Here is an 11,816-nt window from a genome sequence, read left to right as displayed (position 1 = left end):
GATGGCAGCAGCGGCTCCAGCAACTGACTGAATCATGATATGTTGTTTTTGTGAGCCACCACTCAACCAGGGCTCCTAATGCAAGGAGACAAGCCATTTCTGAGGATATTGTCCTGCGGGACATTTTCCCTGGACAGGCCAGGCCAAAACCCCTGTACGGCCCTGGCTGTATGGCCCTGGCTATCCTGCCTGTCCCTTTGTCATCAAGTCCACTGTGACAGCCACAGAGCCACCATAGATCACCCAGGCCCTAGATTAATCAGAGATCCACTAGGACCGCACGACTCCAACACCATCATCAAGTTTGCTGACAACACGACGGTGGTAGGCCTGATCACCGGCGACGATGAGACAGCCTACAGGAAGGAGGTCAATGACGTTATAGTGTGGTGCCGGGACGACAAGCTACCCCTTACCGCCAGTAAGACCAAGGAGCTGAAACGGGGGCGCGAGCATCCCCCCCCCCCCATCCACAGCAATGGGGCTGCAGTGGAGCGGGTCAAGAGCTTCATGTTCCTTGGGGTCCAAATCACTTAGGACTTAAAATGGTCCACAACCGCACAGGCCCAGGAAATCGTAAAACACTCTAGCCACCCAAGTTATAGACTGTTCTCTTTGCTTCTGCACAGCAATTGGTACCGGTGCATCAAGTCTGACACTAACAGGCTTCTGAACAGTTTCTATTCCCAAGCCATTAGACTACTAAGTAGCTAACAAAATGGCTAAACTGACTATTTGAGTTGACTCTTGTATTTACACTCTCTATGCACACTCACAGGACTCTACACACTCACACACACACTGACACTCCAACACACACATAACATGCGCACACATTTATCCACTCACACGAAGTCACTCACATACAATCTTCATTTAAGCTGCTGTTTATCACACATGCTGATGTCTAGTCACCTTAACCCTATACATACAGTACATTCGGAAAGTATTCAGACCACTTCAGACCACTTGACTTTTTCCACATTTTGTTACGTTAGAGCATTATTCTAAAATCTAGACGCAATACCCCATAAGGATAAAGCAAAAACAAGATTTTAGACATTTTTGCAAATTTATTAGAATAAAAAAACTTAAATATCATATTTCCATAACTATGCAAACCCTTTACTCAGTACTTTGTTGAAGCACCTTTGGTAGTGATTACAGCCTCGAGTCTTCTTGGGTATGACACTACAAGCTTGGCACACCTGTATTTGGGGAGTTTCACCTATTCTTCTCTCAGTCCCTGCTGCTGAAAAACATCCCCACAGCATGATGCTGCCACCACCATGCTTCGCCGTAGGGAGGGTGCCAGGTTTCCTGCAGACGTGACACTTGGCATTCAACTTTTGGTTTCATCAGACCAGAGACCTTTTGGCAAACTCCAAGTAATCTGTCTTTTGCGTTTTACTGAGGAGTGGCTTCCGTCTGGCCACTCTACCATAAAGGCCTGATTGGTGGAGTGCTGCAGAGATGGTTGTCCTTCTGGAAGGTTCTCCCATCTCCACAGAGGAACTCTGGAGCTCTGTGAGAGTGACCCCTGACAAAGGCCCTTCTCCCCCTATTGCTCAGTTTGTCCGGGTGGTTCCAAACTTGCAAAAATGTCTAAAAACCTGTTTTCACTTTGTCATTATGGGGTATTGTGTGTAGATTGATGAGGGAAAAAAATGTTTGATCAATTTTAGAACAAGGCTGTAACATAACAAAATGTGGAAAAGGGGAAGGGGTCTGAATACTTTCCAAATGCTCTGTATCTACCTCTATCACTCCAGTATCCCTACACATTGTAAATATGGAATTGGAACTGTCCCTATATACAGTGGGGAGAACAAGTATTTGAAACAGTACCGATTCTGCAGGTTTTCCTACTTACAGAGCATGTAGAGGTCTGTAATTTCTTTATCATAGGTACACTTCAACTGTGAGAGATGGAATCTAAAACAAAAAATCAGAAAATCACATTGTATGATTTTTAAGTAATTAATTTGCATTAAAAAGCACCTGTTTGAACTCGTTACCTGTATAAAAGACACATGTCCAAATCAAATCAAATCAAATTTGATTTGTCACATACACATGGTTAGCAGATGTTAATGCGAGTGTAGCGAAATGCTTGTGCTTCTAGTTCCGACAATGCAGTGATAACCAACAAGTAATCTAACTAACAATTCCAAAACTACTGTCCTATACACAGTGTAAGGGGATAAGGAATATGTACATAAGGATATATGAATGAGTGATGGTACAGAGCAGCATACAGTAGATGGTATCGAGTACAGTATATACATATGAGATGAGTATGTAGACCAAGTAAACAAAGTGGCATAGTTAAAGTGGCTAGTGATACATGTATTACATAAGGATGCAGTCGATGATGTAGAGTACAGTATATACATATGCATATGAGATGAATAATGTAGGGTAAGTAACATTATATAAGGTAGCATTGTTTAAAGTGGCTAGTGATATATTTACATCATTTCCCATCAATTCCCATTATTAAAGTGGCTGGAGTTGGGTCAGTGTCAATGACAGTGTGTTGGCAGCAGCCACTCAATGTTAGTGGTGGCTGTTTAACAGTCTGATGGCCTTGAGATATAAGCTGTTTTTCAGTCTCTCGGTCCCAGCTTTGATGCACCTGTACTGACCTCGCCTTCTGGATGATAGCGGGGTGAACAGGCAGTGGTTCGGGTGGTTGATGTCCTTGATGATCTTTATGGCCTTCCTGTAACATCGGGTGGTGTAGGTGTCCTGGAGGGCAGGTAGTTTGCCCCCGGTGATGCGTTGTGCAGACCTCACTACCCTCTGGAGAGCCTTACGGTTGAGGGCGGAGCAGTTGCCGTACCAGGCGGTGATACAGCCCGCCAGGATGCTCTCGATTGTGCATCTGTAGAAGTTTGTGAGTGCTTTTGGTGACAAGCCAAATTTCTTCAGCCTCCTGAGGTTGAAGAGGCGCTGCTGCGCCTTCTTCACGACGCTGTCAGTGTGAGTGGACCAATTCAGTTTGTCTGTGATGTGTATGCCGAGGAACTTAAAACTTGCTACCCTCTCCACTACTGTTCCATCGATGTGGATAGGGGGGTGTTCCCTCTACTGTTTCCTGAAGTCCACAATCATCTCCTTAGTTTTGTTGACGTTGAGTGTGAGGTTATTTTCCTGACACCACACTCCGAGGGCCCTCACCTCCTCCCTGTAGGCCGTCTCGTCGTTGTTGGTAATCAAGCCTACCACTGTTGTGTCGTCCGCAAACTTGATGATTGAGTTGGAGGCGTGCGTGGCCACGCAGTCGTGGGTGAACAGGGAGTACAGGAGAGGGCTCAGAACGCACCCTTGTGGGGCCCCCGTGTTGAGGATCAGCGAGGAGGAGATGTTGTTGCCTACCCTCACCACCTGGGGGCGGCCCGTCAGGAAGTCCAGTACCCAGTTGCACAGGGCGGGGTCGAGACCCAGGGTCTCGAGCTTGATGACGAGCTTGGAGGGTACTATGGTGTTGAATGCCGAGCTGTAGTTGATGAACAGCATTCTCACATAGGTATTCCTCTTGTCCAGGTGGGTTAGGGCAGTGTGCAGTGTGGTTGAGATTGCATCGTCTGTGGACCTATTTGGGCGGTAAGCAAATTGGAGTGGGTCTAGGGTGTCAGGTAGGGTGGAGGTGATATGGTCCTTAACTAGTCTCTCAAAGCACTTCATGATGACGGAAGTGAGTGCTACGGGGCGGTAGTCGTTTAGCTCAGTTACCTTATCTTTCTTGGGAACAGGAACAATGGTGGCCCTCTTGAAGCATGTGGGAACAGCAGACTGGTATAGGGATTGATTGAATATGTCCGTAAACACACCGGCCAGCTGTTCTGCGCATGCTGTAACGGCGCGGCTGGGGATGCCGTCTGGGCCTGCAGCCTTGCGAGGGTTAACACGTTTAAATGTCTTACTCACCTCGGCTGCAGTGAAGGAGAGACCGCATGTTTTCGTTGCAGGCCGTGTCAGTGGCACTGTATTGTCCTCAAAGCGGGCAAAAAAGTTATTTAGTCTGCCTGGGAGCAAGACATCCTGGTCCGTGACTGGGCTGGGTTTCTTCTTGTAGTCCGTGATTGACTGTAGACCCTGCCACATGCCTCTTGTGTCTGAGCCATTGAATTGAGATTCCACTTTGTCTCTGTACTGACGCTTAGCTTATTTAATAGCCTTGCGGAGGGAATAGCTGCATTGTTTATATTCGGACATGTTACCAGACACCTTGCCCTGATTAAAAGCAGTGGTTCGCGCTTTCAGTTTCACGCGAATTCTGCCATCAATCCACGGTTTCTGGTTTGGGAATGTTTTTATCATTGCTATGGGAACGACATCTTCGACGCACGTTCTAATGAACTCGCACACAGAATCAGCGTATTCGTCAATATTTTCATCTGACGCAATACGAAACATGTCCCAGTCCACGTGATGGAAGCAGTCTTGGAGTGTGGAGTCAGCTTGGTCTGACCAGCGTTGGACAGACCTCAGCGTGGGAGCCTCTTGTTTTTGCTTCTGCCTGTAGGCAGGGATCAACGAAATGGAGTCGTGGTCAGCTTTTCCGAAAGGGGGGCGGGGCAGGGCCTTATATGCGTCGCGGAAGTTAGAGTAACAATGATCCAAGGTTTTACCACCCCTGGTTGTGCAATCGATATGCTGATAAAATTTAGGGAGTCTTGTTTTCAGATTAGCTTTGTTAAAATCTCCAGCTACAATGAATGCAGCCTCCGGATACATGGTTTCCAGTTTGCAAAGAGTTAAATAAAGTTTGTTCAGAGCCATCGATGTGTTTGTTGGGGGGGGGGGTATATACGGTTGTGATTATAATCGAAGAGAATTCTCTTGGAAGATAATGCGGTCTACATTTGATTGTGAGGAATTCTAAATCAGGTGAACAGAAGGATTTGAGTTCCTGTATGTTTCCTTCATCACACCATGTCCCGTTAGTCATGAGGCATACGCCCCCGCCACTCTTCTTACCAGAGAGATGTTTGTTTCTGTCGGCGCGATGCGTGGAGAAACCCGTTGGCTGCACCGCATCGGATAGCGTCTTCCCAGTAAGCCATGTTTCCGTGAAGCAGAGAACGTTGCAGTCTCTGATGTCCCTCTGGAATGCCACCCTTGCTCGGATTTCGTCAACCTTGTTGTCAAGAGACTGGACATTGGCAAGAAGAATGCTGGGGAGTGGTGCGCGATGTGCCCTTTTTCGGAGTCTGACCAGAACACCGCCTCGTTTCCCTCTTTTTCGGAGTCGTTTCCTTGGGTCGCTGCATGCGATCCATTCCGTTGTCCTGTTTGTAAGGCAGAACACAGGATCCGCGTCGCGGAAAACATATTCTTGGTCGTACTGATGGTGAGTTGACGCTGATCTTATATTCAGTAGTTCTTCTCGACTGTATGTAATGAAACCTAAGATGACCTGGGGTACTAATGTAAGAAATAACACGTAAAATAACAAAAAACTGCATAGTTTCCTAGGAACGCGAAGCGAGGCGGCCATCTCAGTCAGCGCCGGAAGTCGAACAATCGACAGACTCCAACCTCTCCACAATGGCCAAGACCAGAGAGCTGTGTAAGGACATCAGGGATAAAATTGTAGACCTGCACAAGGCTGGGATGGGCTACAGGACAATGTGCAAGCAGCTTTGTGAGAAGGCAACAGCTGTTGGCGCAATTATTAGAAAATGGAAGAAGTTCAAGATGACTGTCAACCACCCTCGGCCTGGGGCTCCATGCAAGATCTCACATTGTGGGGCATCAATGATCATGAGGAAGGTGAGGGATCAGCCCAGAACTACACGGCAGGACCTCGTCAATGACCTGAAGAAAGCTGGGACCACAGTCTCAAAGAAAACCATTAGTAACACACTACGCCGTCATGGATTAAAATCCTGCAGCGCACGCAAGGTCCCCCTGCTCAAGCCAGCACATGTCCAGGCCCGTCTGAAGTTTGCCAATGACCATCTGGATGATCCAGAGGAGGAATGGGAGAAGGTAATGTGGTCTGATGAGACAAAAATAGAGCTTTTTGGTCTAAACTCCACTCACCGTGTTTGGAGGAAGAAGAAGGATGAGTACAACCCCAAGAACATCATCCCAACCGTGAAGCATGGAGGTGGAAACATCATTCTTTGGGGATGCTTTTCTGCAAAGGGGACAGGATGACTGCACCGTATTGAGGGGAGGATGGATGGGGCCATGTATCGTGAGATCTTGGCCAACAACCTCCTTCCCTCAGTAAGAGCATTGAAGATGGGTCGTGGCTGGGTCTTCCAGCATGACAACGACCTGAAACACACAGCCAGGGCAACTAAGGAGTGGCTCCGTAAGAAGCAACTTAAGGTCCTGGAGTGGCCTAGCCGTTCTCCAGACCTGAACTCAATAGAAAATCTTTGGACGGAGCTGAAAGTCCATATTTTCCAGTGACAGACCCAAAACCTGAAGGACCTGGAGAAGGTCTGTATGGAGGAGTGGGCCAAAATCCCTGCTGCAGTGTGTGCAAACCTGGTCAAGAACTACAGGAAACATATGATCTCTGTAATTGCAAAGGTTTCTTTACCAAATATTAGGTTCTGCTATTCTGATGTATCAAATACTTATGTCATGCAATAAAATGTTAATGAATTACTTAAAAATCATACAATGTGATTTTCTGGATTTTTGTTTTAGATTCCATCTCTCACAGTTGAAGTGTACCTATGATAAAAAAATTACAGACCTCTACATACTTTGTAAGTAGGAAAACCTGCAAAATCGGCAGTGTTGCAAATACTTGTTCTCCCAACTGTACATGTTGGGAGTTGAAGTAGGAAGTTGACATACGCTTAGGTTGGAATCATGAAAACTCGTTTTTCAACCACTCCACAAATGTCTTGTTTAACAAACTATAGTTTTGGCAAGTCGGTTAGGATATCTACTTTGTGCATGACACAAGTAATTTTTACAACAATTGTTTACAGACAGATTATTTCACTTCTACTTCACTGTATTGCAATTCCAGTGGGTCAGAAGTTTACAGACATTAAGTTGACTGTGCCTTTAAACAGCTTGGAAAATTCCAGAAAATTATGTCATAGCTTTAGAAGCTTCTGATAGGCTAATTGACATAATTTGAGTCAATTTGAGGTGTACCTGTGGATGTCTTTCAAAGCCTACCTTCAAACTCAGTGCCTCTTTGGTTGGCATCATGGAGAAATCAAAATAAATCAGCCAAGACCTCAGAAAACAGGCTATAGACCTCCACAAGTCTGGTTCATCATTGGGAGCAATTTCCAAGCGCCTGAAGGTACCACGTTCATCTGTACAAACAATAGTACGCAAGTTTAAACACCATGGGACCATGCAGCCGTCATACCGCTCAGGAAGGAGATGCGTTCTGTCTCCTTCAGATGAACGTACTTTGGTGCGAAAAGTGAAAATCAATCCCAGAACAACAGCAAAGGACCTTGTGAAGATGCTGGAGGAAACAGATACAAAAGTATCTATATCCACAGTAAAAATGTGTCCTATATCGACATCACCTGAAAGGCCGCTCAGCAAGGAAGAAGCCACTGCTCCAAAACCGCCATAAAAAGATCATACTTTTTGGAGAAATGTCTTCTGGTCTGATGAAACAAAAATAGAACTGTTTGGCCATAATGACCATCGTTATGTTTGGAGGGAAAAGGGGGAGGCTTAGAAGCCGAAGAACACCATCCCAACTGTGAAGCGCACGGGGGGGGGGGGGGGGGGCATCATGTTGCGGGGGTGCTTTGATGCAGGAGGGACTGGTGCACTTCACAAAATAGATGACATCATGAGGATTGGAAAATGATGTGGATATATTGAAGCAACATCTTAATTTAAAGACAAGTTAAAGCTTGGTCACAAATGGGTCTTCCAAAATGGACAATGACCCCAAGCATACTTCCAAAGTCATGGCAGAATGGCTTCAGGACAACAAATCAATGTATTGGAGTGGCCATCACAAAGCCCGGACTGATCCCATGCTCTTTTTCCACCAGCATATTTTTAGACAAATCATCTCGCACAGTGTTGGTATAGGCTAATTATCAGTGAAAGCAATGAGATGGATGGGCCTACCCACGCATACAGTATTAAATGCCAAGTGGCAAAAACAAAACCAGTCGCCCTTGCTGTTTCTCTGATGTACGCCTCCTTGGTGTGGATTCTGAGGATATGAGCCAAATCCTGTGCAGTGTCGAGTCAAGGGGGACAAAGTGAGCGCGAGAGAGAGAGAGAGAGAGAGAAAGGGGGGAAGGGGGATGGGAAGGGCGAGAGAAAGGTAGGGAGGCAGAAAGAGAGAGAGATTGGGGAGGGGGGAGAGAGAGAGAGAGAGAGAGAGAGAGAGAGAGAGAGAGAGAGAGAGAGAGAGAGAGAGAGAAAGGGGGAGGGGGTGGGAAGGGTGAGAGAAAGGTAGGGAGGCAGAAAGAGAGAGAGATTGGGGAGGGGGGAGAGAGAGAGAGATGGAGAAAGGTACTGTAGAGAGAGAGAGGTGTGTGGGCCAGCCAGGTCCACAGTCTGTCAGGAGATCATCGGTCTGCCTAGAGAGCTTGACAAACAAGCCCCTGTCTTTCTGTCTCTTATGCAGCCTCGTGTCATCAAAAGTACACATCCCTCACATGCACAGTTGAAGTCGGAAGTTTACATACACCTTAGCCAAGTACATTTAAACTCAGTTTTTCACAATTCCTGACATTTAATCATAAGAAAAAATCTGTCTTATGTCAGATAGGATCACCACTTTATTTTAAGATTGTGAAATGTCAGAATAATATTAGAGAGAATTATTTATTTCAGCTTTTATTTTATTCATCACATTCTCCTCATTCCCACATTCCTGGGTCAGAAGTTTACATACACTCAAATAGTAGTTGGTAGCATTGCCTTTAAATTGTTTAACTTGGGCCCAAAGTTTCAGCTTGCCTTCCACAAGCTTCCCACAATATGTTGGGTGAATTTTGGCCAATTCATCCTGACAGAGCTGGGGTAACTGAGTCGGGTTTATAGGCCTCCTTGCTCGCACATGCTTTTCAGTTCTGCCCACACATTTTCCATAGGATTGAGGTCAGGGCTTTGTGATGGCCACTCCAATACGTTGACTTTGTTGTCCTTAAGCCATTTTGCCACAACTTTGGAAGTATGCTTGGGGTCATTGTCCATTTGGAAGACCCATTTGTGACCAAGCTTTAATTTCCTGACTGATGTCTTGAGATGTTGTTTCAATATATCCACATCATTTTCCATCCTCATGAAGCCAGCTATTTTGTGAAGTGCACCAGTTCTTCGTGCAGCAAAACACCCCCACAACATGATGCTGCCACCCCCGTGCTTCACGGTTGGGATGGTGTTCTTCGGCTTGCAAGCCTCCCCCTTTTTCCTCCAAACATAACGATGGTCATTATGGCCAAACAGTTCCATTTTTTTTATCAGACCAGAGGACATTTCTCAAAAAAGTTTGATCTTTGTCCCCATGTGCAAACCGTAGTCTGGCATTTATATGCCAGTTTTGGAGCAGTGGCTTTTTTCTTGCTGAGCGGCCTTTCAGGTTATGTCGATATAGGACTCTTTTTACTGTGGATATAGATACTTTCATACCTGTTTCCTCCACCATCTTCACAAGGTCCTTTGCTGTGGTTCAGGGATTGATTTGCACTTTTCGCACCAAAGTACGTTCATCTGTAGGAGACAAAACACATCTCCTTCCTGGCCGTTATGACGACTGCGTGGTCCCATGGTGTTTATACTTGCATACTATTGTTTGTTCAGATGAGTGTGGTACCTTCAGGTGTTTAGAAATTGTTCCCAAGGATGAACCAGACTTGTGGAGGTCTACAATTCTTTCAGACGTCTTGGCTGATTTCTTTTGATTTTCCCATGATGTCAAGCAAAGAGGCACTGAGTTTGAAGGTACGCCTTGAAATACATCCACTGGTACACCTCCAATTGATTCAAATGATTTCAATTAGCCTATCAGAAGCTTCTAAGCCATAACATCAATTTCTGGAATTTTCCAAGATGTTTAAAGGCACAGTCAACTTAATGTATGTAAACTTCTGATCCACTGAAATTGTGATACAATGAAGTAGAAGTGAAATAATCTGTCTGTAAACAATTGTTGGAAATATTACTTGTGTCATGCACAAAGTAGATGTCTTAAGTGACTTGCCAAAACATTATGTTTGTTAACAAGAAATTTGTGGAGTGGTTGAAAAACAAGTTTTAATGACTCCAACCTAAGTGTATGTTAACTTCCGACTTCAAATGTACCTAACAACAACCCGGATAGTTATATTACAGTTCAAATAGGTCTTTATGTCTTTAAATGAGCCTCATGATTATTTCTGTCAATGTTTTCAGTTCAGATGATGTTTATTGTGTTATGCTCACATTATAAAATCTACATTTGCATTTGGAAGGTTTCTTTGTGACTTTGTGACTTTAGCAGTGATTAAAAGCATGTGCTGCATTGCCACCAGCTGGTGTTAATGGTGAATTGCACTTTTACATGGATGATTATGGCTTTTGCTTGCGTTGTGGTAATTTAGACATATGCCAGGCAATAAAATAAATAATGGTAAGCAGATACCACTAATTTAGTATTTTTTGTATATATATACAGTGAGAGAAAAATGTATCTTATCCCCTGCTGATTTTGTACGTTTGCCCACTGACAAAGAAATGATCCGTCTATCATTTTCATTGATACATTTTTGTGTGATTTTGTTGTCAGCACATTCAACTATGTAAAAAAAAAAGTATTTAATAAGAATATTTAATTCATTCAGATCTAGGATGTGTTATTTTAGTGTCCCCTTTATTTTTTTGAGCAGTGTATATATAAATGATTGTTTGTATACAAAATTTACTCAATTGGTGTTACCACAACCCAAGCAAAAGCCAGTTATTTTTATGTGTGTATATATATAAATATACACTGCTCAATAAAATAAAATGAACACTAAAATAACACATCCTAGATCTGAATGAATGAAATATTCTTATTAAATACTTTTTTTCTTTACATAGTTGAATGTGCTGACAACAAAATCACAAAAAAATGATCAAAGGAAATCAAATTTATCAACCGATGGAGGTCTGGATTTGGAGTCACACTCAAAATTAAAGTGGAAAACCACACTACAGGCTGATCCAACTTTGATGTAATGTCCTTAAAACAAGTCAAAATGAGGCTCAGTAGTGTGTGTGTGGCCTCCCCTGCCTGTATGACCTCCCTACAACACCTGGGCATGCTCCTGATGAGATGGCGGATGGTCTCCTGAGGGATCTCCTCCAAGACCTGGACTAAAGCATCTGCCTACTCCAGGACAGTCTGTGGTGCAACGTAGCGTTGGTGGATGGAAAGAGACATGATGTCCCAGATGTGCTCAATTGGATTCAGGTCTGGGGAACGGGCGGGCCAGTCCATAGCATCATTGCCTTCCTCTTGCAGGAACTGCTGACACACTCCAGCCACATGAGGTCTAGCATTGTCTTGCATTAGGAGGAACCCAGGGCCAACCGCACCAGCATATGGTCTCACAAGGGGTCTGAGGATCTCATCTCGGTACCTAATGGCAGTCAGGCTACCTCTGGCGAGCACATGTAGGGCTGTGCGGCCCCCCAAAGAAATGCCACCCCACACCATGACTGACCCACCGCCAAACCGGTCATGTTGGAGGATGTTGCAGGCAGCAGAACGTTCTCCACGGCTCTGTCACGTCTGTCACTTGACGTCTGTCACGTTCTCCAGACTCTGGCATGTCTGTCACGTGCTCAGTGTGAACCTGCTTTCATCTGTGAAGAGCACA

The sequence above is a fragment of the Oncorhynchus gorbuscha genome, linkage group LG14, assembly GCF_021184085.1.
Source record: "Oncorhynchus gorbuscha isolate QuinsamMale2020 ecotype Even-year linkage group LG14, OgorEven_v1.0, whole genome shotgun sequence".
NCBI lineage: Eukaryota > Metazoa > Chordata > Actinopteri > Salmoniformes > Salmonidae > Oncorhynchus > Oncorhynchus gorbuscha.
This window is presented reverse-complemented; position numbering follows the sequence as displayed.